The sequence below is a fragment of the Wyeomyia smithii genome, chromosome 2, assembly GCF_029784165.1.
Source record: "Wyeomyia smithii strain HCP4-BCI-WySm-NY-G18 chromosome 2, ASM2978416v1, whole genome shotgun sequence".
Lineage (NCBI taxonomy): Eukaryota > Metazoa > Arthropoda > Insecta > Diptera > Culicidae > Wyeomyia > Wyeomyia smithii.
In genome coordinates, this window is record NC_073695.1 from 269,391,918 (window position 1) to 269,417,030 (window position 25,113).

The 25,113-nt window shown below is 37.2% G+C and overlaps 1 protein-coding gene and 1 long non-coding RNA gene across 8 annotated transcripts in view; one reads left to right on the forward strand and one right to left on the reverse strand.

Annotated features, from left to right (window-relative positions):
* The window catches only part of LOC129725904 (putative polypeptide N-acetylgalactosaminyltransferase 9), a 205,657-nt gene extending 182,967 nt beyond the window's left edge, over nucleotides 1–22,690 (reverse strand). For 2 of the 7 annotated variants that reach the window (XM_055682327.1, XM_055682324.1), the window contains exons 1-2: nucleotides 22,491–22,688; nucleotides 19,021–19,451 (exon numbers count right to left, since the gene is read on the reverse strand). The gene's annotated coding sequence lies outside the window, so the exon portion shown is untranslated. Of the gene's footprint in view, nucleotides 1–19,020; nucleotides 19,452–22,142; nucleotides 22,423–22,490 lie in introns of those variants that run through there. The other 5 variants (XM_055682331.1, XM_055682329.1, XM_055682326.1 and 2 more) reach the window with 5 other exon arrangements.
* LOC129725906 (uncharacterized) lies at nucleotides 22,386–24,632 on the forward strand. Its single transcript, XR_008728203.1, has 4 exons — nucleotides 22,386–23,035; nucleotides 23,454–23,647; nucleotides 23,711–24,266; nucleotides 24,331–24,632. It is a non-coding gene; the product is annotated as an uncharacterized LOC129725906 (long non-coding RNA).
* The last annotated feature ends 481 nt before the right edge of the window (nucleotides 24,633–25,113 follow it).

Sequence of the window (25,113 nt, forward strand, 5' to 3'; positions counted from 1 at the left end):
AACTACTGCGCTAAGAAGCGAATTCCTCTTTTTTGCCGATTGTCATTCGCGTAACATGCGGAATGATTCTCGTTCTGTTGTTATCTTGGCAGCATTTTCTACCATTTTCAGAACTTGTTTAGCTTCTAGGTTATCCATAAAAGCTAACAGATACACAATGGAACATAACTTTATGAAATTTAAATTTCATTTCAAGTTGACCGAACTAAATAACAAACAGAACAGAAAAATTGTTGATTTGCTTCAGATCAGACTAATATGCGGAGAAAGTTGATGAATTATATATTGAATGAACTATAGCATAACATAAATAACACCGAAAAGTTACTCGCAATCCCGAAGGAGGAATAACTCCGGGACGAGTTAAATTTCGTATTTCTCCGGCGAAAAATTGTGCTCCACAATCGCAGCAGCACAAGAATCCCTTCGGTCGTCGGACTGAAGTCGTTGCGAATTCCAAACGGCCCGCAGCATACTGCGATTGCGGTTCGAGACGTCTGCTGAGACTCGTGAACGTCTGTCCTAGTGGAAAACCCATCCTTAGCTCCAGATAGAAACCCGCCGGGGGGTTTTCTATTTCTATTTATGCCATAATCGTGTTCACAACTATTCCCGTTCTTCATGCAGTAGCAGTAACAGTAGCAACAGCATTCCAGATTGCAAAGCAGTTAGCCCGGGAGGCGTGTGAAGGCCACAATAGAAACAACAATGTGCATCACAACGTGTTACTCTGGCGCCAGCGCAGCTGTCAGAAAATGGGGCCGATTTCCGATTCACGTAAAGTTCTTGTTTATTGCACAAAAGTAATGCCTGAGTTGCAGATCATATTTCAGCACTATTTACAAACAATTTTCCTCGGAACGATTGCAGACGAAAGTTGGTGCAATACTCGAAATGAAAATAGTAAAGCAACTTTCCGTTCCACCAGGCACAAGTTTCGTATTTGTAAACTAGCAAATTTGCGAAACTATCGTTTCATCTGCACGACTGGACGAGCACCGGACTGACCGGATGACGTCGCAACCCCAAAATGGAACGACGCTCTGCGCTAGCCGGACATTCAAGGATCCACAGTTTTGTTTTGTTTACATAGCGTCCGTTGCTGCTAATGAAGCCCCAAGCTCTGGTCGGAACAGAGATGTCGCATATCCGCAGTGTCCCCGCGCACACTGCTCGGAACGACGACGTCGCCAATACTAAGTCTTAAGCCGGTGCACGGAGAAACTAGATTTACTCGCTTTTGTTTTGCTGCTTGCTTGTTAATAATAATAAAGGGGGGGATTTGTTAGTAGCTTAAGTATTTATAATAAATATTAGTAAATAATGAGTATGTGTGTCCAATCACAAATGGTGACTTCTCAACACTGTTGGAAATTTGTAATTTTAATTGTTAGGATTTGTTTGCTTTCGCAATTAGGACTTATCATTCGTAGGGATTTAAACCTACTTGTCAGAAAAGGGGAAGTAAACTTACAACTAACTTAATTGCTAACTTATTGGCTATAAAGAGAGCTAATCGTAGCAATTGAGGATTGCAACGATTTTTGTCGAAAATTGTTAATAATTTTATTTGACATATCTTCTAATGGTTCAACACCAGTAAGTCTATGTAATTCGAGTGTACCAAACCAAGGAGGACGCTTCAAGATCATTTTCAGAATTTTATTCTGAATCCTTTGAAGCGTTTTCTTCCTTGTTGAACAGCAACTTGACCAGATCGGTACAGCATAAAGCATTGCTGGTCTAAAAATTTGTTTGTAAATCAAAAGTTTGTTCTTTAAACAAAGTTTAGAATTCCTGTTAATGAGAGGATATAAACATCTCGTATATTTGATGCACTTGGCTTGTATACTCTCAATGTGCTCTTTGAAAATAAGTTTTTTATCATAAATTAGTCCCAAGTACTTAACCTTGTCGGACCAACTTAAAATAACCCCATTCATCTTGACAACGTGATTATTGTTTGGCTTGAGGAAAGAAGCCCTAGGCTTATGCGGAAAAATTATCATTTGAGTTTTAGAAGCATTGGGAGAGATTTTCCACTTTTGCAAGTAGGAAGAAAAAATATCTAAACTTTTCTGCAATCGACTGCATATGACACGAAGACTTTTTCCTTTTACGGAAATGCTTGTGTCATCGCAGAACAATGACTTTGTGCATCCTGGAGGCAAATCAGGAAGATCTGAAGTGAATATGTTGTACAGGACTGGACCCAAGACTGAACCTTGAGGTACACCTGCTCTGACAGGAAATCTATCAGATTTTGAATTCTGATAGACAACCTGCAGAGTTCGATCAGTAAGATAATTTTTCAAAATTTTGATTAGGAAAATTGGAAAATTAAAAGTTTGCAATTTCGCAATCAAACCTTTATGCCAAACACTGTCGAATGCTTTTTCTATGTCTAAAAGAGCAGCTCCAGTGGAATAACCTTCAGATTTGTTAGCTCGTATCATATTAGTAACTCTGAGCAATTGATGAGTTGTGGAATGCCCATGGCGAAATCCAAACTGTTCATTTGCAAAAATTGAATTTTCGTTGATGTGTGACATCATTCTGTTAAGAATAATTCTCTCAAACAGTTTACTTATTGAAGAAAGCAAACTGATTGGTCGATAACTTGAAACTTCAGCTGGGTTCTTATCCGGTTTTAAAATGGGAGTGATTTTTGCATTTTTCCATAATTTGGGAAAATATGCAATTTTGAAGCAACAATTGAAAATTTTTACTAAAAATTCCATTGTGCTCTCAGGGAGATGTTTGATTAGTATATTAAAGATTCCATCGTCACCAGGTGCTTTCATATTTTTGAAATTTTTAATAATTGATTTAATCTCATTCAAGTTAGTTTCAATTATTTCTGCAGGTAAAAAATTCTGGGAAGAAATTAAATCAAATTGACGTGTGACTTCATTTTCAATTGGACTCACAAAATTCAAATTTGAGTTATGAACACTCTCAAACTGCTGAGCAAGTCTTTGAGCCTTTTGTTCATTGGATACAAGAAAACGTTCACCATCTTTTAAAACTGGAATAGGCTTTGAAGGTTTCTTAAGAATCTTCGACAGCTTCCAAAATGGTTTTGAATATGGTTTCAATTTTTCAACTTTAGTCTCAAAATTTTGATTTCTCAGAAGAGTAAATCTATGTTTAATCTCTTTCTGTAAATCTTTATAAATAGTTTTAAAAACAGGGTCACGAGAACGTTGATATTGACGTCTGCGGACATTTTTCAAACGAATTAAAAGTTGAAGATTTTCGTCAATTATTGGTGAATCAAATTTCACTTGAGCCTTTGGAACAGAATAATTCCTGGCATCAACAATTGCACATTTTAATGCGTCCAAAGCGGAATCAATATTCACTTCGTTTTGCAGATCAAGCTCATTATTGAAATTTCTCTCAATATGAGTTTTGTATCTTTCCCAATTAGCCTTGTTATAATTAAAAACAGAGCTTATAGGGTTTAAAACTGATTCATGTGATAAAGAAAAAGTTATTGGAAGATGATCAGAATCAAAGTCAGCATGTGTGATCAAATCACTACATACATGACTTTGATCTGTAAGCACCAAATCAATTGTTGAAGGGTTTCTTACAGAAGAAAAGCATGTAGGACTATTCGGAGACAAAATAGAATAGTATCCTGAAGAACAATCGTTGAATAAAATTTTGCCATTGGAATTACTTTGAGAATTATTCCATGAACGATGTTTAGCGTTAAAATCGCCGATTATGAAAAATTTCGAACGATTTCTGGTGAGTTTTTGTAAATCACCTTTAAAATAATTTTTGAGCTCGCGTGTGCATTGAAATGGTAAATATGCTGCGGCAATAAATAAAATCCCAAGTTCAGTTTGAACTTCAATTCCCAAAGTTTCAATAACTTTCGTCTCAAGATGGGGAAGAGCACGATGTTTGATTCGGCGATGAATAACAATTGCAACTCCACCGCCGGAACCCTGAATCCTATCATATCTATGAACCACGTAATTGGGATCATATTTTAATTTTATGTTAGGTTTCAAAATTGTTTCAGTAATAATTGCAATATGCACATTATTTACTGTTAAAAAATTAAAAAGCTCATTCTCATTGGCCTTCAATGAGCGAGCATTCCAATTTAATATTTTAATTGTTTTATTTAAAATCATTGCTAAATTTTAAATTAGAAACAATTTTAATAGTAAAATTTGTGCCTATTTGAATGGCTTCAAACATTGATTTTGCCTGCAACATGGCGTTCATAAGATCGAACATTGCCTGTTGCAAAAAAGAAAGTTTACCTGCCGTAATAGGCCCCAGGCAGTTGACATTAGAAAAAATATTTTCGGCAGCAATATTAGCTGGAGTGATAGGTGTACAATTATTTTCTAGCCTGTTTTGCTTACCCATATTAACGGTTATTTTCGAACTACCAACACTAGGCGGTATAATGTTCGAACTACCTGTAACCTGTGCATAAGTTAAACGGGTATGCAAAGGAGTAGGTAAACTATACGTCACTGGTACGCTTGGAGAATTTTGTTTTGAAGTTGGTTTTAATTGAGAAATTGAATTTTGTTTACCTTGCCTTGCCTTAACAATTGCTAAACGGACTGGGCATTGATAAAAATTTGACATATGGTTGCCGTTACAATTCGCACAGCGAAAATTTTTACTCTCTTTCACAGGACATGTGTCCTTTTTGTGAGAAGAGTCTCCACAATTAAGACATTTTTGGTCCATGTTACAGAATTTGGAACCATGGCCATAACGTTGGCAAGTACGGCATTGGGTGATATGCTTTTCACCTCCGCCATACTTCCTATAAATTTCCCACTTTACACGCACATTATACAAAGCATGTGCTTTTTCAAAAAATTTTAAGTTGTTAACCTCATTGCGGTTAAAATGAATTAAATAATTAACAAGGGAAATTCCAGTTCTCTGACTGTTTTCGCCTCGTGATTTTTGTTTCATTAGAATTACTTGGGTAGGGGCTATGCCAAGTAATTCTGTTAAAGTAAGTTTGATCTCATCAACGGTTTGATCGTTGGTGAGACCTTTCAAGACAACCTTGAACGGCTTGGCGTTCTTGGTGTCATATGTAAAAAATTTGTACATCTTGTCAGTCAAATACTGAACAAGACGATCGCGACCCTTTACTGAGTCGGCTAATAAGCGGCATTCACCTCTACGGCCAATTTGATAGGTAACTTTAACGTCAGAAACAAACGTTGAAAGTTCCTTTTTGAATATATTAAATTCAGAAGAAATAGTTACCACAATAGGTGGAACTTTCTCCTTTTTTAAAGATTTTATATTTTGTATAGTTTCATTATTGGTAACTTCCATTTCACCAGCTTCTTGCTCAGGCAAAATATCAAAAGGATTGTCACTACAGACACTCGATGTGTCAGAAAGAGATGCCTCTCTTTTCCTCCCCGCAGCGATGCGAGGTTTCTTTTTCCGTCCAGCCATTTCAGGTGATACGAAAAAAGTTAAAACAAATGTTAAATTTAAAAGTAGGTAGTCTTGAGAAAGACTGATGGGAAATAACTTTCAGGTAGTCTTTAAAAGACACACTGACAAAACACAAACTTTGAAGCTATAGGCAGTCAAAGACCAGTCCACAAGCAACCGAAAAAACGTCTGATCTGTAGGACAGTTCAAGACGCACTGCTGCTTGCTTGTTGATCAGACGCTGAACAAGGGAATGTTTTTCCAGTTGAGTTTTTTTTTTGTTTTGCTCCCTTTTGCAGTGTAACGAGCACACTGAAAAGCACGTGACTAGGAATTAAAATTGGTTGGCCTCGGGTGAACACGTTGGCATTGACTTTGCGGGCGAAAGGCGGAAAAGGCGATACGACTGGAGTTGATCATCTTTAGATAAGAATTTTTTAGCTAAACTTGCTGATATCAGATAGTAGAAGAATAAACACAGTGTAAGACTTACAATATCAAACAAATTCCTTTCGCAGAATTTATTCCAGCCATTGTAACACTAATGCGTTAACTCGTGTAGATAAAGTTGCAAATATATTACCTGCTAAAAACAATTAGAAACCATTCCAGCCTTATCAACCGTGGTGTTCATTCGAGTTGGTCGTTGGAATGTCACAGAAGAGAAGCGCTGTTTGTGTGCGATTTATCAAATGAAAAACGTACCTTCGCGAACAAATCACCCGAAAAAAAGCTTCACCACGAACGCGGGATAACGCGATAACGCGCGCGCGAACGGAACAATTAATACAATTTCCTCGTCTTTCGTCTGTCGGCGGGTGGTGGGGGCGCAAACAACGTTGATAAAATCCCAGCAAGCCACAACTTTCCGAGAAAGGAATTTGCTTTGACGTTTACTCTCGGCTTCTGCTAATGCAGCGCCCCGCAGTGTTCGCAGATTTAGCACTACGCGTTGTTAAGTGTTGTTCGCGAAATTTGTGTTTTGAAAATAATACGAATGACAGCTTCAACTTCATCGCACCTGGTTGCGAAATCATGCCACGTACACAATGATTTTGCTTCTGCGGCCATGCTTTTCCTGGTATCGGCGTTCGTTGGTATCTATCCGCCTTCGCCGTCTCTCGCGCTGGCAGCCGTATCAGTAAACTCTTGATAATGGTGCGACATTCTGGAAGTGAGCGCGTCGCTGGTAATTACTGATAAGAGCTGTGGCGCGGTTGAAACAAAATACGAGCGGCCTATTCAAGGAGGGAATTTTTTGTCACTTTCAAGCGAAGTTTATGTGAAAGATTTTCTACCAAAAATTGCCGCAAGCAGATATTGCTGTACGTTTTGTCAAAATTATAGCCTCGTCACGAGAATATTAAAGTTTTTTGACCTTGAGAGTTCAGACAGTTCTGAGTTTATACTAATGATTTGTATATCAAACAACTCAGAAAACATTCACCTATATAATTTATTTATAGTTTTGGGCTTCTTATGGATTATGACTATGTTTTCAACTTAAAATACTGCGACTTCTAGATTCCATTTTACAATGCGGATTTATGATTTAGTTTTACTTCATTATTTGACTTAGCTCTGAATTCTGGACTTATTTATTTCACGAATTTGGGATTTCAAATCAAACTATTATTTTACATTTTAGATTCATTCTAGATTTTAAGTTTGGGAAGTGTGGATTATACAACAAATGGTATTTTCCATTCTGCATTATAAATCTTAAATTGCACATTCTCTATCTAAATACTAACATCAATTGTATTTAATCTTCTAAATCAATTTCATTACTTTCAAAACCAATCCGATACTAATGCGAACGTTTTTTCGATACCAAAAAGTTGTTTTTCGTAACTTCAGAGTCCTTTTTGATTCAGTTTAGTTTTCCTCAATCGACTGAAAATGGTTTCACGAAGCTAAATCAGTCATTTGAAAACATCCTGATACTTAGAAATCATCTCATCACATACTTGAATGGGACACGCTTTTTCTGAAAAATTAAGTGTTTCTGGTATTTTACTTTTAAGAGAAATATGAGTGAGTCCACGTGAGTTGTCTTGGAATATGTTTCTTTTCATAGCTGGATTTCACATTTTTAAACATAACAGGCAAAGTAAAAATCCGTTTGTAAAAAAAATCATTAGGGTCTTATGGGGCAACAAGACCTTTCATATGACACTAATTTTATAAAAATCGGGCCAGCCATCTCTGAGAAACATGAGTGAGATTAAATAGTCTCCAGAACACGTTTCTTTCCATAACTTCTGAACCACATGTTCAATCTTCATAAAATTCAAAAGTTAAGGGTTTTCAAGGTAGCCCGTTCATTTGAAACTAATTTAAATCAAATCAGATGTGTGGTTTCTGAGATATCGATGTTTCGTGATTTTTACACTTTGATGCATAACCTCTAAACTAGAAATCAGATTACAATAAAATTCAATAGGGTCTTATAGAGCAACTAGACCTTTCATTTGCAATTAATTTCATTGAAATCTGTTCGGTCAGACCATCTCTGAGAATAGTGAGTGCGAAAAAAGGTGCACATACACACGTACACACCCACACACAAACATATACACCTATACATGCTTATATGCAGAAAATGCTCGATTCGTCTAACTGAGTCGAGTAGTATATGACATTCGGCCATTTGGATCACTTTTCTACCTTTTAATTAGCCAGTGATCGTTAGGAGAAAGTCAATATGTTTACTTTCATTATGTGATTTCACATTTTCATGAACAACGGACAAAGTTACAATCCGATTGCAATGAAATTCAATAGCAATCTATGGGGCAACTAGACCTTTCATTTGACACTAATTTTGTGAAAATCGGTTCAGCCATCTCTGAGAAAAATGAGTGAGTTTAAACAACCTCAGGATAACTTTTCTTTACATAACTTTTGAACCATATGTTCAATCATTACGAAATTCAAAAGTAAAGGGTTCTGGAGACAGCCCGATCATTTGAAACCAATTTTATTAAAATCGGTTGTGTGGTTTCTGAGATATTGATGTTTCGTAATTTTTACATTTTGATACATAACCTCTAAACTAAAAATCTGATTACAATGAAATTCAATATCAACCTATGGCGCAGCTAGACCTTTCATTTGCAATTAATTTTATAAAAATCGGTCCAGCCATCTCTAAGAAAAGTGAGTGAGAAAAAAAAGTTGCACATACATACACACACACACACACACACACACACACACACACACACACACACACACACACATACACACATACATACATACATACAGAAAATGCTCAGTTCGTCGAAAGGGGTCGAGTGGTATATGACATTCGGCCATTGGGACCACTTTTATACCTTTGGTTTTTCCAGTGATTGCTATACCTTACTAGGAGAAAGGCAAAAAACGATGTGTTGAAAAATTAGTATCGTAGAACACTTCTGAATAAAACTTTCCTTTGCTGCTCATATCACCGTTAGGTCAAATCACGATAGCTAAGAGAAGTCTCCTTCTGCTTTTACACGCAAAAATTCAAGCTTTATTCAACCAACGCGTCCTCTCAAAACGCACATTGGTTGTTCTGGCATCGCACAAAGAATGTGTAAAATGGATAAAGCAACAGATGTACAATGAATACATTGACAGAGATCGAAATCAGAATATGTATCATACACATAAAAATCGTGATATTTCAGTAAACTTTGGTTTCCGGCGAACGATCAGTTTTGGGGCATCAGTACTGGTTTTAAAATTACACAATATTGGTATGATTCCGCATCCATCCAAGTTTTGCGTGTATTTTAGATCTTGACCTCTCGGAAAGGAAGTATCCTATCTTTCGACAAGCTGTCAACCGATTTCATCTCAACGGTTTTCCCAGTCTGTACGCTTTGAAATCAATGGAGAAAAAAGTGTTCAAGGAAAAGATAGCAGCTCAAGTAAATCTCCAAAACCTCGTTAACAAGACTGCAGATAGTATTCTAAACCTGCAACCTTCTACATCGGATCTGATTGTCAAAGAGGAAGACACTATAAAAGAAAAAATTGCAGAGCTTAGCAAGTATGAAACTAACACGAATGGTTCAAATGGTCCAGAAATCAAATTTAGAGGGAAATTTTAGTTTAGAGCTCTATAGCTATATTTCAGAGAAAAACTTTCTTCTACAAAGTTGTTACATATGATAAAGCACCTATTGAAAAATTATCAAAAATTCTACTCATTTCATATATTTTGCATGTAAAAGCATACAGATTTATTTTGTCGTAGGACTACGTCTATCTGGAAGTTAGGTACCTGATTTTGAAAATCTAGTAATTCAACCAGGGAAAACCAGGGAAAAGTGGTCAGGTTTTGAGCGCTTATTTTTCAGTCATTTCTAATCAGGTTTTCGAGGGTTTGGCATAAATCGATGACTTTTGTGACATGAAACGTGTCAGAAATTCAGTTTCACCCGTAATGCTGGTGGCTGTTAGTAGTACATGGCTACTGCGTTTCTAATTCGAATACCTGCAAAGTGGGGATGCCAATATAAATAAGGTTTCATTCATATATTTCATTTGTATTTATTATTAATTATTGTTCAAAGCGCTCTAATGTCAGCAAATAAGAATGCACTGTTAGATAAAAAAAAATAGAAAAATACCGTAGTCCTATGTCATGCGGTCGTGTCTTTGATATCACCCTCCTACTATTTTGTTTTAGACGATAAATACCCCTAATTTGTTCCAAAAAGATCGAGAATCGATCAACTGCACAGTGGTTTAAAACGCGAAAAACGTGATCGTCAGCCTTTTGAGTTTAAAAATGGCATTTAAATGCTACAGTATATTCGACAAAGTTTTTGTAGATATTAAAGGGCATCTTTTGATGTAAATGAAATTTCGATTAATTCACCTAAAAGTGAGATAAAAATTTTATTTTTTTATTTACTTATCAAATCAAAACGAAGTCTTCAGCAAAGTTGTAGACAATCTTATGTAGAAAAACTTTGCTGAAGACACTTTGGTTCTATCTCTTGAAAATCGACCACATAAGGTAGTTTTATACACAGACATCCTAAAAGTTTCTAAAAATCGAAAAATACCAAATAACTTTTTCCGAAGTGATTTTAGAGGCCTACTATGTTCTAGAATTTTTTTCATATTTAAAAATACATCATTCGGCCGGACATACCTTGGGAAAATTTTCGACTTTTTCATAGGGTTTAGGACATTTTAAATAAAAATATTCACTTTTTCAAAATAAAATTTCTCGAAACGCTGCAAAAAGCTGCAAAAACAACAGACTTCACTTGGAAGACAGAGATTAGTACTAGCTTCCCCAGGTGGTTTCACTAGGTTCTTGCAGTCTCTTAAAGACTTGGGCGTGGGTGAAAAAATTAGTTTTTTTGTTTTTCGGCGTTTTTTCATGTTTTTTTTCCAAAAGATGTACAAAATCGAAACGATTTTTGATTTTTCATTAAAAAGTACGAATAGCATTTATATTTACGGCACCGTGCATTATTTGGAAAACATAATATATAGAAAAAATTTATTTTTTCCGAAAATAATTGTTTTGTCACTAGTGTATGCAAATGCCAAGTTTTTTTTAACAAAATTAGCAACATTCTTTGACGTTTTTCCAATGCTTGAATTCTGAAAAGGAAATGTCAGCTCAGAAACAGATACCCTTATTTATTTTTTTAATTTGGACATACGGAGGTATTTTGGTATGGATTAGGTACTTCCGTATGGACAAAATTAAAAAAAATAAGGATATCTATCTCTGAGCTGACATTTTCTTTTCAGAATTCAAGCATTGGAAAAACGTCAAAGAATGTTGCTTATTTTGTTAGAAAAAACTTGGCATTTGCATACACTAGTGACATAACAATTATTTTCGGAAAAAATCTATTTTTTCTATATATTATGTTTTCCAAATAATGCACGGTGCCGTAAATATAAATGCTATTCGTACTTTTTAATGAAAAATCAAAAATCGTTTCGATTTTGTACATCTTTTGAGAAAAAAACATGAAAAAACGCCGAAAAACAAAAAAAAATAATTTTTTCACCCACGCCCAAGTCTTTAAGAGACTGCAAGTACCTAGTGAAACCACCTGGGGAAGCTAGTACTAATCTCTGTCTTCCAAGTGAAGACTGTTGTTTTTGCAGCTTTTTGCAGCTTTTCGAGAAATTTTATTTTGAAAAAGTGCATTTTTTCATTTAAAATGTCCTAAACCCTATGAAAAAGTCGAAAATTTCCCCAAGGTATGTTCGGCCGAATGATGTATTTTCAAATATGTAAAAAATTCTAGAACATAGTAGGCCTCTAAAATCACTTCGGAAAAAGTTATTTGGTATTTTTCGATTTTTAGAAACTTTTAGGATGTCTGTGTATAAAACTACCTTATGTGGTCGATTTTCAAGAGATAGAACCAAAGTGTCTTCAGCAAAGTTTTTCTACATAAGATTGTCTACAACTTTGCTGAAACTTCGTTTTGATTTGATAAGTAAATAAAAAAATAAAATTTTTATCTCATTTTTAGGTGAATTAATCGAAATTTCATTTACATCAAAAGATGCCCCTTAACATCTACAAAAACTTTGTCGAATATACTGTAGCATTTAAATGCCATTTTTATACTGAAAAGGCTGACGATCACGTTTTTCGCGTATTAAACCACTGCGAACTGGTTCAAAAGTTATGAATTTTTGAAGATAAAAAACATCGAACAAAGCCGTTTTTATGGTCATCTATTTTTTTTAGAAGTGCCATAACTGGTACACTTGCCCTAGTAGATAAGTCTAACTTCAGTTCTTTGAACATTATCTGTCATAAATAGGCGGTTCGAAATAAAGGTGTGCAGAAAACAGAAGGATTTTGACATATTAAAAGAGTATTCTCTATTCAAGCAATTTCTCGCTCTTTCTCGTTTTTTTTTCTTGCTCGCACTCGCGTCTACTCCACTACTCGCGAGCACAAACACCGCGGGAGGATAAAAAAAATATTCCCAATTGTGTATGGGACTGCTTCGGTAGCGGTTTACTTCGACTGGTTTTGCATTAGACTGCTGTAAAAACCAATGCGATGCTTTACAGACTCTTCGCCCCACCCTCGGCTGTCGGTGCACGGGGTCGATGAAGATAGCATATTCGTTTTCGAGCACATTGTTTTTAAGCTCCAATTTTAGCCCCAATTTAAGCCATTTTAGTTGGGACTTCATTCTCACAAGTAAGAACTCGCGTGCTCTTTTACAGTCGCTGAGTAGCAAGACAGAAGAGTTTTTGCGTACCGGTGAATTTTGGCTGCTGCTCCGGCGAATGCATGAAAAATAAAGAATATCTCGAAAGCGTGTGTGCGAAAGACTTTAGAAGCGTAGCAAATGTCTCGTTCTCAAGCAGAAAGAAGGAGAAAGGTTTTGCTTCCTGCTCGCTTTGCAACGCTGGTTATTAAGGTGGTAATGAAAATCGAATTTTCAAATTTCGCTTAGAAGTAGTGGTAAAAAGTTTCGTTTTCTCGTGATAAACCTCCATGCGAAATTTCGGCTCAATAAGAGTTTGAGAACATGTGCCTCAAGGCGGACAAAGTTTCTCGAAAAATATCGATGAAAAAAGGCACAGGTAGTACATGATATGGTCGGTATTGAATTTTTTTATGCTAAATGTCTTGGAAATGCATGAAACGTCGAGATCTAGTGTTATCTCGGGAAAAAAATCACAAGGGTTGTATGCAAAACCACGACCGCAAAGTTGACGTAGAACTACATAAGGTGATTTGTTACATTACTTGTATAGAATATGGTTAAAATTTTGTGCAAAAAAAAGAGTTGAAGTAGGATAGCGAATGGCTTCGGCAGTGGTTTTCTTTGGCAGGTTTCTGCATAATATTGCTGCAGAAATCCTGCCGAAACCGTTCGCTACCCTACTACCGAATTTCAGTTTGCACATATATCACTGAACAAGAATGACACAAACACTATCCAACGTTAACAAGTTTAAACAGTCATAGTGCATGCAGATTGAAAAAACATTCTATTAATTATTCTATCGCAAAACTAGAAAATAATGAATTCTCAATAAATTGTTTGTTGTCCTTATAAGGAAAGTTGTTGTTCAATTTCATATCGGATCTAATGTTGATCGCATCTGTGTGTTACCCCGATAGAGGGGATTAAAGTACTTTTCTGATTACACAGTTTAATGCTGTTTTCACATTAAAAATTTGACGGCCCATATATGTTGAATGCCAGCGTTTGTGTGTTGTCAAAATACGGCAACTTTTCATTAGAGGAAGTTCCGGCGAACGTACTTACTACTGATATTGCCCGTTACTGCTCAAAGGAAGCTTTTACTAGAAGAAGTGCCGCTGCACCAGCTGGCCCTGCCAACATCGTTGCTGATACCATTGCTGCTGCTGTTAAGTAAGGAGTCGCTGTCTAGAACTAATATGAGCAGTTTCGGCGGAAACTTATATAGGCCAAGCACATTCTAAATTACTAGGTCTATAATTTTGCCGACCGTGCTTGAGAAGCAATCATACTAACGAAGAAACAGAATTTTGCGCTTCATCAAAGATTAACCATTTTCAAAAATATTTATTACATTTATTATGCGAAAACTTAATTTTTATGTACATAATAAAAGCTGTTTGGGTGTTATGCTTATTAATGAAGAAAAGAGTAAGTCAGTATGTTCTGAGGCATGCAGATGAAGTCAAATTTATAACTTCCAAATTTGGAGCTGAAATTAATTTAAGAGAAAATATTAACTCTTCAATTAGGTATTTATTTCATCCTGAAAAGTAAACTTTGCTGTTTAACTCAATATCGGATAATATGCCGGTCACATCTTGGCGTTATCACTGACAGTGCGAATAAGGTGTTCCTTGTGCTAGATAACACAGTGAAAAGTTGTTTTAACACTCAAAACTAGACGGCTCATGTATTTTGAACGCCAGCTTTCCAGATCGTTGGTGTGTTGTCAAAATAAGGCAACTTTTCATTAGATGCATTTACTAGTGCCCGCTATCGCACAGCGACAGCATTTCACTGTAGGAAGTGCCCACTGCATCAGTTGGTCCTGCTCTTATCGTTGCTGATATACCCGCTGCAACTGCTGCCACTATCCGTTGTGCCACAGCTGTGGACGCTATCCGATGCCATTGGGCTGTCCTTGCTAATATTAATGCTGAAGCCCACTTCCCGAGAGACGTAGTTCTACGTCAAATAATTTCGAAAAAAATCAACTTTCTGGGACTGGGAATTTTTGAAATAAGGAAGATTCGCAGCTCAAAAATTTTGAAGTCCCATAAGTCAATTTTTAGATTTTTGAAATTTTTAATGATTTCGAAATTCTGGTTTCGCGAAATTGCAGAAACATTTCGTTGCATTTCCCCAAATTCCGCTTTAAAATTCGCGAAATCAAAATTCAAATTTTGATGATTATACGAATTTTCGGACCAAATTACCGATGCAAATGATTACATTATTCTCTGGTGTGTGCTCATTGCGACTATAAATTAAACTGAAGAATTCTCCACAGATATTTTTTTTACTGATAAAAGCCAGAGAAATAAACTCCCAACCGGTAATTTTTGTTCGTAGAGACATGTCGGGCTAACGATTCATGTCATCACTTTTTGTTTAAGCAGGGCATAACGATTCATGTCATCACCGGAGTCGTATTCAAGGAACATGTAGCCGTTCAAAAGCGCTATAGATTAGCACTAGACTTAAAAAAATGGCAAAAAGGAAATGAAAAATCTGATAATAATCCGGTAGTCATTTTGTCTTGAAGGTATCTAGTAATTTTTTGGCAGGAATGTAACTCATTTTGAAATATCTGGCACAGTTTAAAATATCGAAATGATTAATTTCTGTTTTTTGTTTGACAAATTTTTTTCATTTGCCAACAATTACATTCACTGTATTACGAAGACAGCTAATATACGTAAGAATATTATTTGTTAAGTTGAAAACAAAATTATACCATCTCACAATGTTTAAATGCAAACAAATATTGTGAATAAATCCTAGTGAATCGACAGAATATTCAGAAGCATTCGCTGGCTCTTAAGCTTCTATAAATTTGTATTTTCAGAAATCTACTCTTTCGATCAAGATCATTTAGTAAATATCGAAGATAAAATATATAAAAATCTTATGAATCCTTAATTCTAGTTTAATTTTTTTCTAAAGTAACCAAATTCATGAAATAAACTTTTAATTACTATCAATGCAGCAGCATTGCACTTTTTCCTTGATTTCACGGAAATAGGAGTCGTGTACCACTGCATGATAGACGACGAGAGACCAGCGGCGCTCTGTTCCGCATAATATGTATATTATACTGTACGGTATTGTTGCTTTTACCAGCATGTTTTCTTTCAAGACATCAGTTTTTATTATTCTCTGACAGCAGGTTTAGAAAATGTTCAAGTAAAAGGCTTGTTTCAAAACCTTTCGAAAGATCTTCACTTTCGAGGCTTCAAATTAGTCTAAGTTCATGGAAGCAAACTCAAATTGACCTGTTGGGACGGGGAAACTCTGTCCATTTTTTTTTGATATTGAAACTTAAAATATCACAGGGAATGGTTGGTGTCCATTCACATAATCTGTGCTAGGAATGCTTGCGTGTGATTCGTGCTGTTGCTTTTACCGGCATGTTTTCTTTCAAGACATCAGTTTTTATTAGGTTCTGAAAGCAGGTTTAGAAATTGTTCAAGAATGGGGATTGCTTCGAACTTTTCGGAAAACTTTTACCTTCGAGACATCATTTAAGTCTAAGCTCATGGAAGCAAAAATAAATTGATCTATTGAGACGGGAAGACTCTGTCAATTTTGTTTTCGATACTGATACAGAGAATATCACAGGGAACGGATGGTGTCCATTCACGTCGTCTGTGCTAGGAATGCTCGCATGTAATTGGTTCATTACTCGCGTAAATTTGTCATTGAAACTTTTTGTCAATTTTACCGCTTAGCAATTAAATTAGAGTGATAACTAGCATATTACAAAATTGTTCTACATTTTATCTATCCGACAACATATTGGTTATTGTTATCCATCATGTGGTTATTCTGTTATTAACGTTCGAAATCTGACGCAATATTTGCCAGTTTCATTTCCAATTTTACAGAATGCTTCCAAGTATAGTGAACAAAGACGTAGTCCCACGTCAAAAATGGCAAAAAGGAAATGAAAAATCTGATAATAATCCGGTAGTCGTTTTGTCATAAATCCTTGAATTTTAAAGGTTTATCTGTTTGCAACGTTTGATTCGGACTTGATAAAAACTGGGGAATCAGAACAGAAGGATTTTGCTTCTGTGGTTCAAATAGTTTCGCAAAATAATTGACAGAAATAAAATCTGTCTTCATAAGCGGATTCGTCTGTAGAATATGTCGCATACACCGCATTTGGAGCTCTAGATCTCAATCTCACAAGAAATAGTTACGAATGGCTTCAGAAAAAAGCTTTGGAGCGTAACACAGACCTCTATCCATCCGAATTATCGAGTCCAACACTGATAGTCTTTCAAACTTCGCTATTGTAAAATTAAAAGTTTAGGTTATGACTATCAAATAGATAGAAGCCTTTATAAAAGTAGAAACACACGGAAAAATTATTTTTCAAAATAAGCATCCTTTATCCGTACGTTAATCCAGACCAGTATAAATTCAATATGTGAACGAAACGACCTGAGGTTATAATCTTGAGCCCACCATTATGGACTTAGATGGAATAATTGTACAATTATAATCCGAATTTCTTCTAACGACAGTAAGGTTAATGCCGTACAAACAACAAATCCCACCAAAGCTACTAGAAAAATATGAGTAAAATTAATGACAAAATCGAAGAAGATACCAGTGAAGAGAACAACTTTCCAGTTCAGCTTATCATCTTTGCTCTACTGGTTACGTTTGTATGAATACATAATTCAGTTGGCATATACGCTACCTTCGGAACAGTGAAACGCGTAAAAAGTGATGATACAAAAAAAACTTCTGCAGCTATAATTTAAACCCGGAAGCTCCGAAAATTCCAACGACAGAGATGCTGCGAGAAAATGTTTCCGAAATGCTGAGAAGGTGTCTGAAAAAAGGGGTCAGGAGTGTGATGCAATAAAACGTTGCACGGCAATTATTCACTCTAGCTTCTATAAAATAAACCAATACTGGTAAATTCGAGCAAATATTGCAGACTTTTGATGTGGGACTACGTCTTTGTTTTCTATACTGGTATGCATTCTTTGAAATTGGAAATGAAACTGGCAAGTTATCATTATTTTTTCATTGCAAAGCGGTAAAAATCGATAAAAAGTGTCACGGACAAATTTACGCGAACAAAGAACTAATCACAGGCTAGCTTTCCTAGCACAGACGATGTTGAAACGAAGCGAAACAAAACTGGTCTCTAACTTTGATTGATGTAGTACAAGATTTCGAAAAAAACTAAATGTTTCTAAAACATGCAATAAAATATTTTAGGTAATTTTCCATTGGTAATTTATTGATTCATCTGGTTTAAATGAATGAACGAGAACGAAAACGATACAGAAAATTGTAATCAATTTTTCACAGCACTTTCATCATTCCAAATCCATATGAAGATTTGTACTTTATCATTACAGAGCCTTTAAAACTTAGTTTGTGGAAATTGCTACACAGCACTGAAAGTTACAATAATAATATTACTCTACTTTATATACGGCAAATAGTGTACTCACAAAAGATGCCTTCTATCTTCGGTTCAGGTTGTTGATAAACACGCGACATAGTTCCCTAGCGTTTTTACCGGAGCCTCAATATCTTAACACGAGTTTGTTCAGAGTACCCATATAACACAAAACAGTTTAGGGTAGGTTTTTGTCATCTATAATTGCTCTAATGCAGCAACCATATCGTCCAGAGGCATCATTAACTTTTTCAATCGCTAAAAACCATCTGCATCCGGAATAAAATTTTCAATCAAATAAGTTTGTCAATTTCGTATTCCGCTATCGTTTACGGTCTAGCTTTCTCATCAAGAGTCTCACAATTATGAAACGAGCGCACAGAGCTTTCATTTCATAACCAATCAATTTAACCAAAAATAAAACTCCAACAGGGCATAAATTTCGCACAAGTATCCGTTTCATCCTGCCAGCCCCCCCTTCGGAGGAGAGTGCTACAAAGTTACTGCACTTAACGCCGGTGTGTACAGCGTGCGCATAAAAAGATGCCTCCTCCGCTTCAGAGAGTAAATGGAAAGGAAGGAAAAGCCTTCAACTTACACCGGTCTCCGGCAGCAAAAGGTTACCCGCTTGCCAGCTGGCAGTCGGGCGACGTGATTTAAGCCGGTGCTTAAACATTCATAATTTATATCGCAGACCCCCGGATATAACTTTCCTACCCGCTGAAGGTTTATTTTTCGTTTGGGGCTGAAATGCCCCGAAAAAAACAAACAATCAATATTCAACGCAGAGCAGCATATTTTTGTGAATCCACTCATCATCGAAACAAAGAAGCTTAGAGCGCATCTCATAACTGAGTTAAGAAACACCAATTCGCGGCAACTCATTAGCATACGTGTGTCGTACTAGCGGAGCCGACTTTCTCGTTTACGTACCTGTTTATTGAAACATCAACGGAAAACGCCGTTCGTCGCCTCTTCTCCCGTTCGTAGCGGTCCACTGCAGGATGACATTTAGCATGCGTTGCTGTAACCGGCTGAGTGCATTTGCGATTACTGGAAGGATGGGCACACTTTTTGTACAACAAGGATTGATGACTCTTCTCTTCTCGCTTTGTGCGCAAAAATAAAACAAAGGCAAACTAATCAAAACAAATATGTGCAGCACTTTTCCGTCTGACGCTCCCGCACCTGGGCTGTCGTAATTTTCGCAATTGATATTCTGTACACTTCTGTCGATATGTGCTGGTATTTTATTTATTGTTGTTTTCACTTCTGATCAGTTGGACATTATTCTCAGATGTTTCCTGCAGACGCACACACGGACATTCGGGCGATCTAATCAAGCAGTTTACTCTCGTACCTGGCTGGCGGCGATAAAAATCAATAACTGTAAGTTTTCTTCACTATTCGTACGAACGTACGTACGTACGGACACCGAAAAAAAACTGAACCCGAACTGCTCCAGTTACGCACCGACACCGACGCAACCCAAACTTTAAGTTTTCCTCATTTTAACCTCAATTCAGCCAACGGAACAGACAGACAGACAGCGTATATCATGTCCGAAAAGTACCTTTTTCATTAAAAATAAAACAAAAACAAAACAAGCGATGAATTGGCTACTAGGATCGAAATTTTCCCCTTCGCTGCAATCACTAACACACAGCTAGTTGAATACGGTGGATAGTGTAGAGGATTTTAGGATACAAGAACTTGGTTCACAGCGCATAGTGGGATCAATTGAGGGAAAAAGTCGGTCATATCTTTTCCCATCGTTTTAGCATGTAACCTCTATTAAATTCAACTTGCGAAAATTATATAAACGCAGAAGTAAATAAATTTAGACGATTAAATAATGAAATTGAACATTAAACCATAAAAATTATATCATGCCTATCGATAGGACGGGGGCCTAGTGTGGTTGGTAACGTCTCCGCCAACCACGCTCGACGCCTGGGTTCGAATCCCACCGCCGACATAGGTGTTGATGGTTGTGAGGTGGCGTGATCCACTCACAACCAACCCAACTGGTCTAGATTCAATCCTAGCCGACACCGGGAGATTTTCTGAGGCGAAAAAAATGGGTCGTGAGTTAGGGTCCTGGGTGTGGAGTCGCCTCCCTGGGCGTCGGTGATTGACCACAACAGTGGCGGAACTAGACCGACGAAAATAAGCGAGAATAAACAAAAAAAAATCATGCCTATCGCCAAAATTGCGGAAAGTGATGGGAAAACTGTAACGAGCAATCAGACCGGGTCATGTTTTTTGCAGCACCTCTAATGTATAATAAAACAGTAAAATTTTGACATCAAACTATTTTTTTCCTTTGAAAGTGTTTTCTATAGTGCAATTTCTAACTTCTTAATTCTTTCTCTGTCATCTGAAAGAAGATAAGAAAAACTTTTTGTAGGATTTGAACGATAAAAAAATCAGAGCTAGGGAATTAAAAAGAATCATTTAAGTTTTGACGTGAAAATGCCGAAATTTGATTCAAAGATTTTTTTCATTAAAATAATTTAAAAAACTCTACTAAACAAATGATTTTTATGTTCTTTTGAAACAGATGGCCTTTTAAAATAACAATTAGTTATCGGCAATTTGAAGTTCAATTGGTCGGCGTGCGATCAGACCGAACCAAGCGCCAAAAACATTATTTCGAGTAATCGGCGATCAAAGTTTAACCATCCCGTATGCTTCCTGCAAGCTGTTGCAGAGAAATTTTGTTATAATACCATAATAAACTGTTCAAATGATTTCGTTTTTTAATAAAAGATAGATTATCAGCTTTAGAATCCACTAGTGTTAAAAACTCAATTTTCAAAAAAATGGCACTTGGTTCGGTCTGGTCGCACGCCGACCAATTGACGCTTGAAAAACCGATAATGGTTAAATAATTTTTTTATTTTGCACGATAACGAGTCAAAATGTTCGGCAGGAATATGGAAAACTGTATGGCTAATAACTTTGTAGAAGGTATAGAATTTGTAGAAAACCCTGAAGAAAAGTTATGTTGAAAATTGTGATTTGAGTGAATAAATTATATTTGTATCTTTATAAATAGAATATTGACATCTTCGACAAAGTTGTCAAAAAAAGCATCTACTAAAACATTCTCGAAGACACTACCTATCGTTTATCTCACTATCCAAAAAAAATAAATCCTTCATATTGCTTATAGATGAATTAATCACTAAATGTTCCATATTAGAAGAAGCACAATAAAATACAGAAAAACTTTTCCAAACAAGTATTATCACTACAATTGAATTGTCTTCACTATTAATTTTAAGCACACAATTTCAACCCGGCTGGTAACACCTATTTTTTTTATTTTTTCGAGTTCACACCATGTTATAACTTACAAAATGTTATTACGTAATAATGTCTGGAAAAAATAACACGAAACTTCATGAAGAACAATTTTTAAACTGTGAACCTACTTCAAAGGCTGCATGCTAAAACGTCGGAAAAAGTTTTTGACCGCCTCTGTGTCTCACTGTTACACCGTCCGCTTCAATGGCGCACCCATACAACCGTACGCAGTACGCAGTACGGAAAAGGACGAAGAATCCACCCACATGTTCACCAACACCCACTCAGAATCGGGTTGGTGTTCTCTCATGAAATAAACTTATATTAAACTAAAATATATCGAAAAGTTGATTGATAATCCATCAACCAAATTAATTAGAATAAAGATCTGCTCCAGCATCGAACGCGCGAGCCACCATCGATCGATGAATAACGGGAAACGTTATTAGCATCTCTTTTATTATTTTTTTCGATTTTTCCTATACCGCAATCAAACCACTTTCCAGTCAGCTAGTCACACAACGACGTAGCCGGATCGTAGAAAAAAAAAACAGAACCAAACCAAATCAATGCGTTGCCCAAGAATCTCTCACTACAGCTTTTTTTTTGTTTTCTTTTTTTAGAACTGGAGAAGAACACATAAGTGAATTGTCCGTCATCGCAACACCGTCGTCGTCGTCGTCGTCGTCGTCGTCGTCGTCATTCCAGTTGTTGTAAAGTGAACTGGGTAAACAAAGAGGAACCTGAAGACGGATGACGATTGCGATCTACAGCAGCACACACCCTGCCGGAGGCACGCACAGGTGAGTCTGGCTAACAGCGGCAGCCGCAGACGTTCGATCTGATTCTGAATCGAAATTCAGGTGCCCTATTTAGTGTTCGCCACGCGTTTCTGCGCCCCTCAAGCATGTGTGTGGGTATAGCAAGCAAGTACATAAATTCCCAGCAGCTACGTGCTCTGGCGATGTTAAACAGTGGTCACTTGGATGATGTCTGTCACTTCCTGGCTACTTTTTTGAGCACTGATACCAACACTGGTGCTGTTAACTAATATTTCACTGACAATTCACACATTCATCACAGCAACCCACCAAAACAACAGAGATCCGTTTCCTAGCAGAGTGGCTGACGCGTTTCCGGGTTTCCTTTTTGCAGGAGTTTTATCTGTCAATCAGTCAGTCAGTCACTTTTTTTGGGATGGAAGCCGTCGCGACGCACTACCGTTTAGCAACACGAACGAACGTTTGCAACCGTACAGAGAACCCGATTCCGACTGGCATCCGCTGGCAGACGGTACCGTGAAGTAAACCGAAGAGAGAGCTGCGGACTCCGACTCAGACTCTGATGATGGCGACGGTGACGACGGAGAGGATGGCTGGATGCTCGTATCGTAGCCGCCAAAGAATCACACCAACTACCAGCGCTGGAAAGCAACACCAACACCAACAGCAGCAACAAAAAAAAACGAGCCAACAGAGAGGAGAGCGCCAGAACGTGAGGGCAAACATTGGCTGGCTTACGTTCCGGTCGGTGGTGGATAAGCTGATAAACAAAAATAGTGTCCGTACGATAAGCCTTGAGCTGAGCGCTAACCGGTTTTGTCGCTGGCCTGGAGGAGTGAGCTGAGCATGTGTTGGTAAGTACCCCATCGTGGCAGAACCAAAGTGACGTTGAAAAGCTTTTTCTTTCATGTAATGTTCGGCGGCATCTAACGGAAGCTTTTTACAATTATTAAGCTCAGCTTCATGTTTTTCATGCAAGTGAGGCGAGCGAAGGTTATGGTTTATGGGTTTATGTCGCTTATCCCTCTAGTGCCCAGTGCCGCCTTTAGACGGACTTCAGTTGAACCTCTGAAAAGCTACAATAAGAACTTAAAAAATATTTATAAAGCTTCTTAGTGACTTTTCCGAAGTCCGTCTAAAAATTAATTTGGGCACTAAAGGGTTAAACATTGAAATATCATTAACCCTCTAATGAAGATGATCGATTTTGAGGTTGAGGAACTTCAAGTTGATAAGTTCTGGCAAAGAATCAAAGAATTCCTCTCAACGTAGGTAACAGTTTTCCTTCGAACTGGGGTGTTGATAAATCCTAAACTGGATGGATGACGAAAGAAGATTTTATGGGTTACATCACCAACGTTTTTTATCCATACTTAATCCGTGAGAATATTCAGCTTCCAGTGATCTATTTCGTAGACGGTCATCGAAGCCGGTTGATGTGACCATATTCCAGCTGGACCAAACAGGTATCTTATTTTCCCTTTTTTTGTCTGTTTTACTCAATTGAAATATATTTCATCCTTATATAGGTGCTGATTTGGTGACCTGAGCATCCAGGAAAAATAATCAGGTTGGATGAACTTGATGGTATTTTGGAGATGACAATGAGGACCTCGTTCAAACCGCAAACTGTAATGAACGGTTTTTAAGTTTGTGGCCTTTATCCTTTCAACGCTAATGCAGTTGACTACTCTAAATGTATCGCGGGAAAGTATGAAGATCAGCTTCGTCAGAAAAAAAAAACGATGGGGTCTACGATAGGGTACTAATTCCCAGTCAAGACATTGAAAATGCAGTCAACATGATATCCACCGAAAAAGCTGCATTGTATCGATCAGTTGAACCGGATGATTTTATAAGTAAAACCGAAAAAAAAATATTGTGCTATATCTATAGAACGCTATTGGCGCCGCTCGATGAATGCGACATTTCTGAAGAGGAATTGACCTGCGAAAGCCTAGCAACCGTTGGTAGTATTACAGAAAGTCATCAGCATGGAATAACCCAAACCGACCCAGTGATTGAACCATTACAAAAGACGCTTGTGCTTGATCAAGAGCAAATGACCAACACAGATTTTTGTCGGTGAGTTCTAAAATTTTCCTGAATTTCGCTTAAACATAATTGACTCCTCCATTTTGTCAATCAGGATGATTCAGCAATCGGATATAATATTTTCAAATAATTTAGAAAACTGCCAGCCGCAGTATGAGAAATCGTATGCAGTATCAGTATTCTGATGAAGTTTCAAGGTTCAATGAAATCGAAGTACCAGTACTTACATCCAAAAAGCGATTTGAGCTCCACCAGGCCAAACAGGCGGAAAAAGAGACGACCGCAAGGAAAAGTAAATTAAATGTGACGAAAAACGTGCTGAACGCATGAAGAATGCAAAATTGAAAAGGTTGTCTTCTATCAAAATATTAGAGGAGAATTTGGAAGAAACTTCCAATGCATAACAATTTACAGTACGTATTGCATTGTTTTTCATAACCTAAAGCCTTGGGTGCAACATTCCGCTATCGGAACTCGATCCTTTGTTCAGTATACACAAGCTTTAGGATACGAATCGGATTTCGTTTTCGTACCACGATTTTGGGCTGGCACCTGTGCCGAGCTACCTTAGTAATGTCGTGTGACAACGGCTTGAAACGGCTAGATTGCAACTGGTGCAGAGGTCTCCGTCCCATTAAACCTGGCAGGCCTTCCAGTACGTTCTAAATCCATTGCCCGGTGGGAACCGTTCAAGAGTGGGATCAGATGTCCTTTCCTTACTTGCGCCGGATGGGGGTGTCATAGTCATGGGACCAGATAGGCGACCATTCCAGAATGGGTATGGAAAGCGGCTAGAAGGGGGACCCATTTAACAAAAATACTTACAAACAAAACTTTGGAGATGGGCGCAGATTGGTTGGGAAACCCATTTCCACGA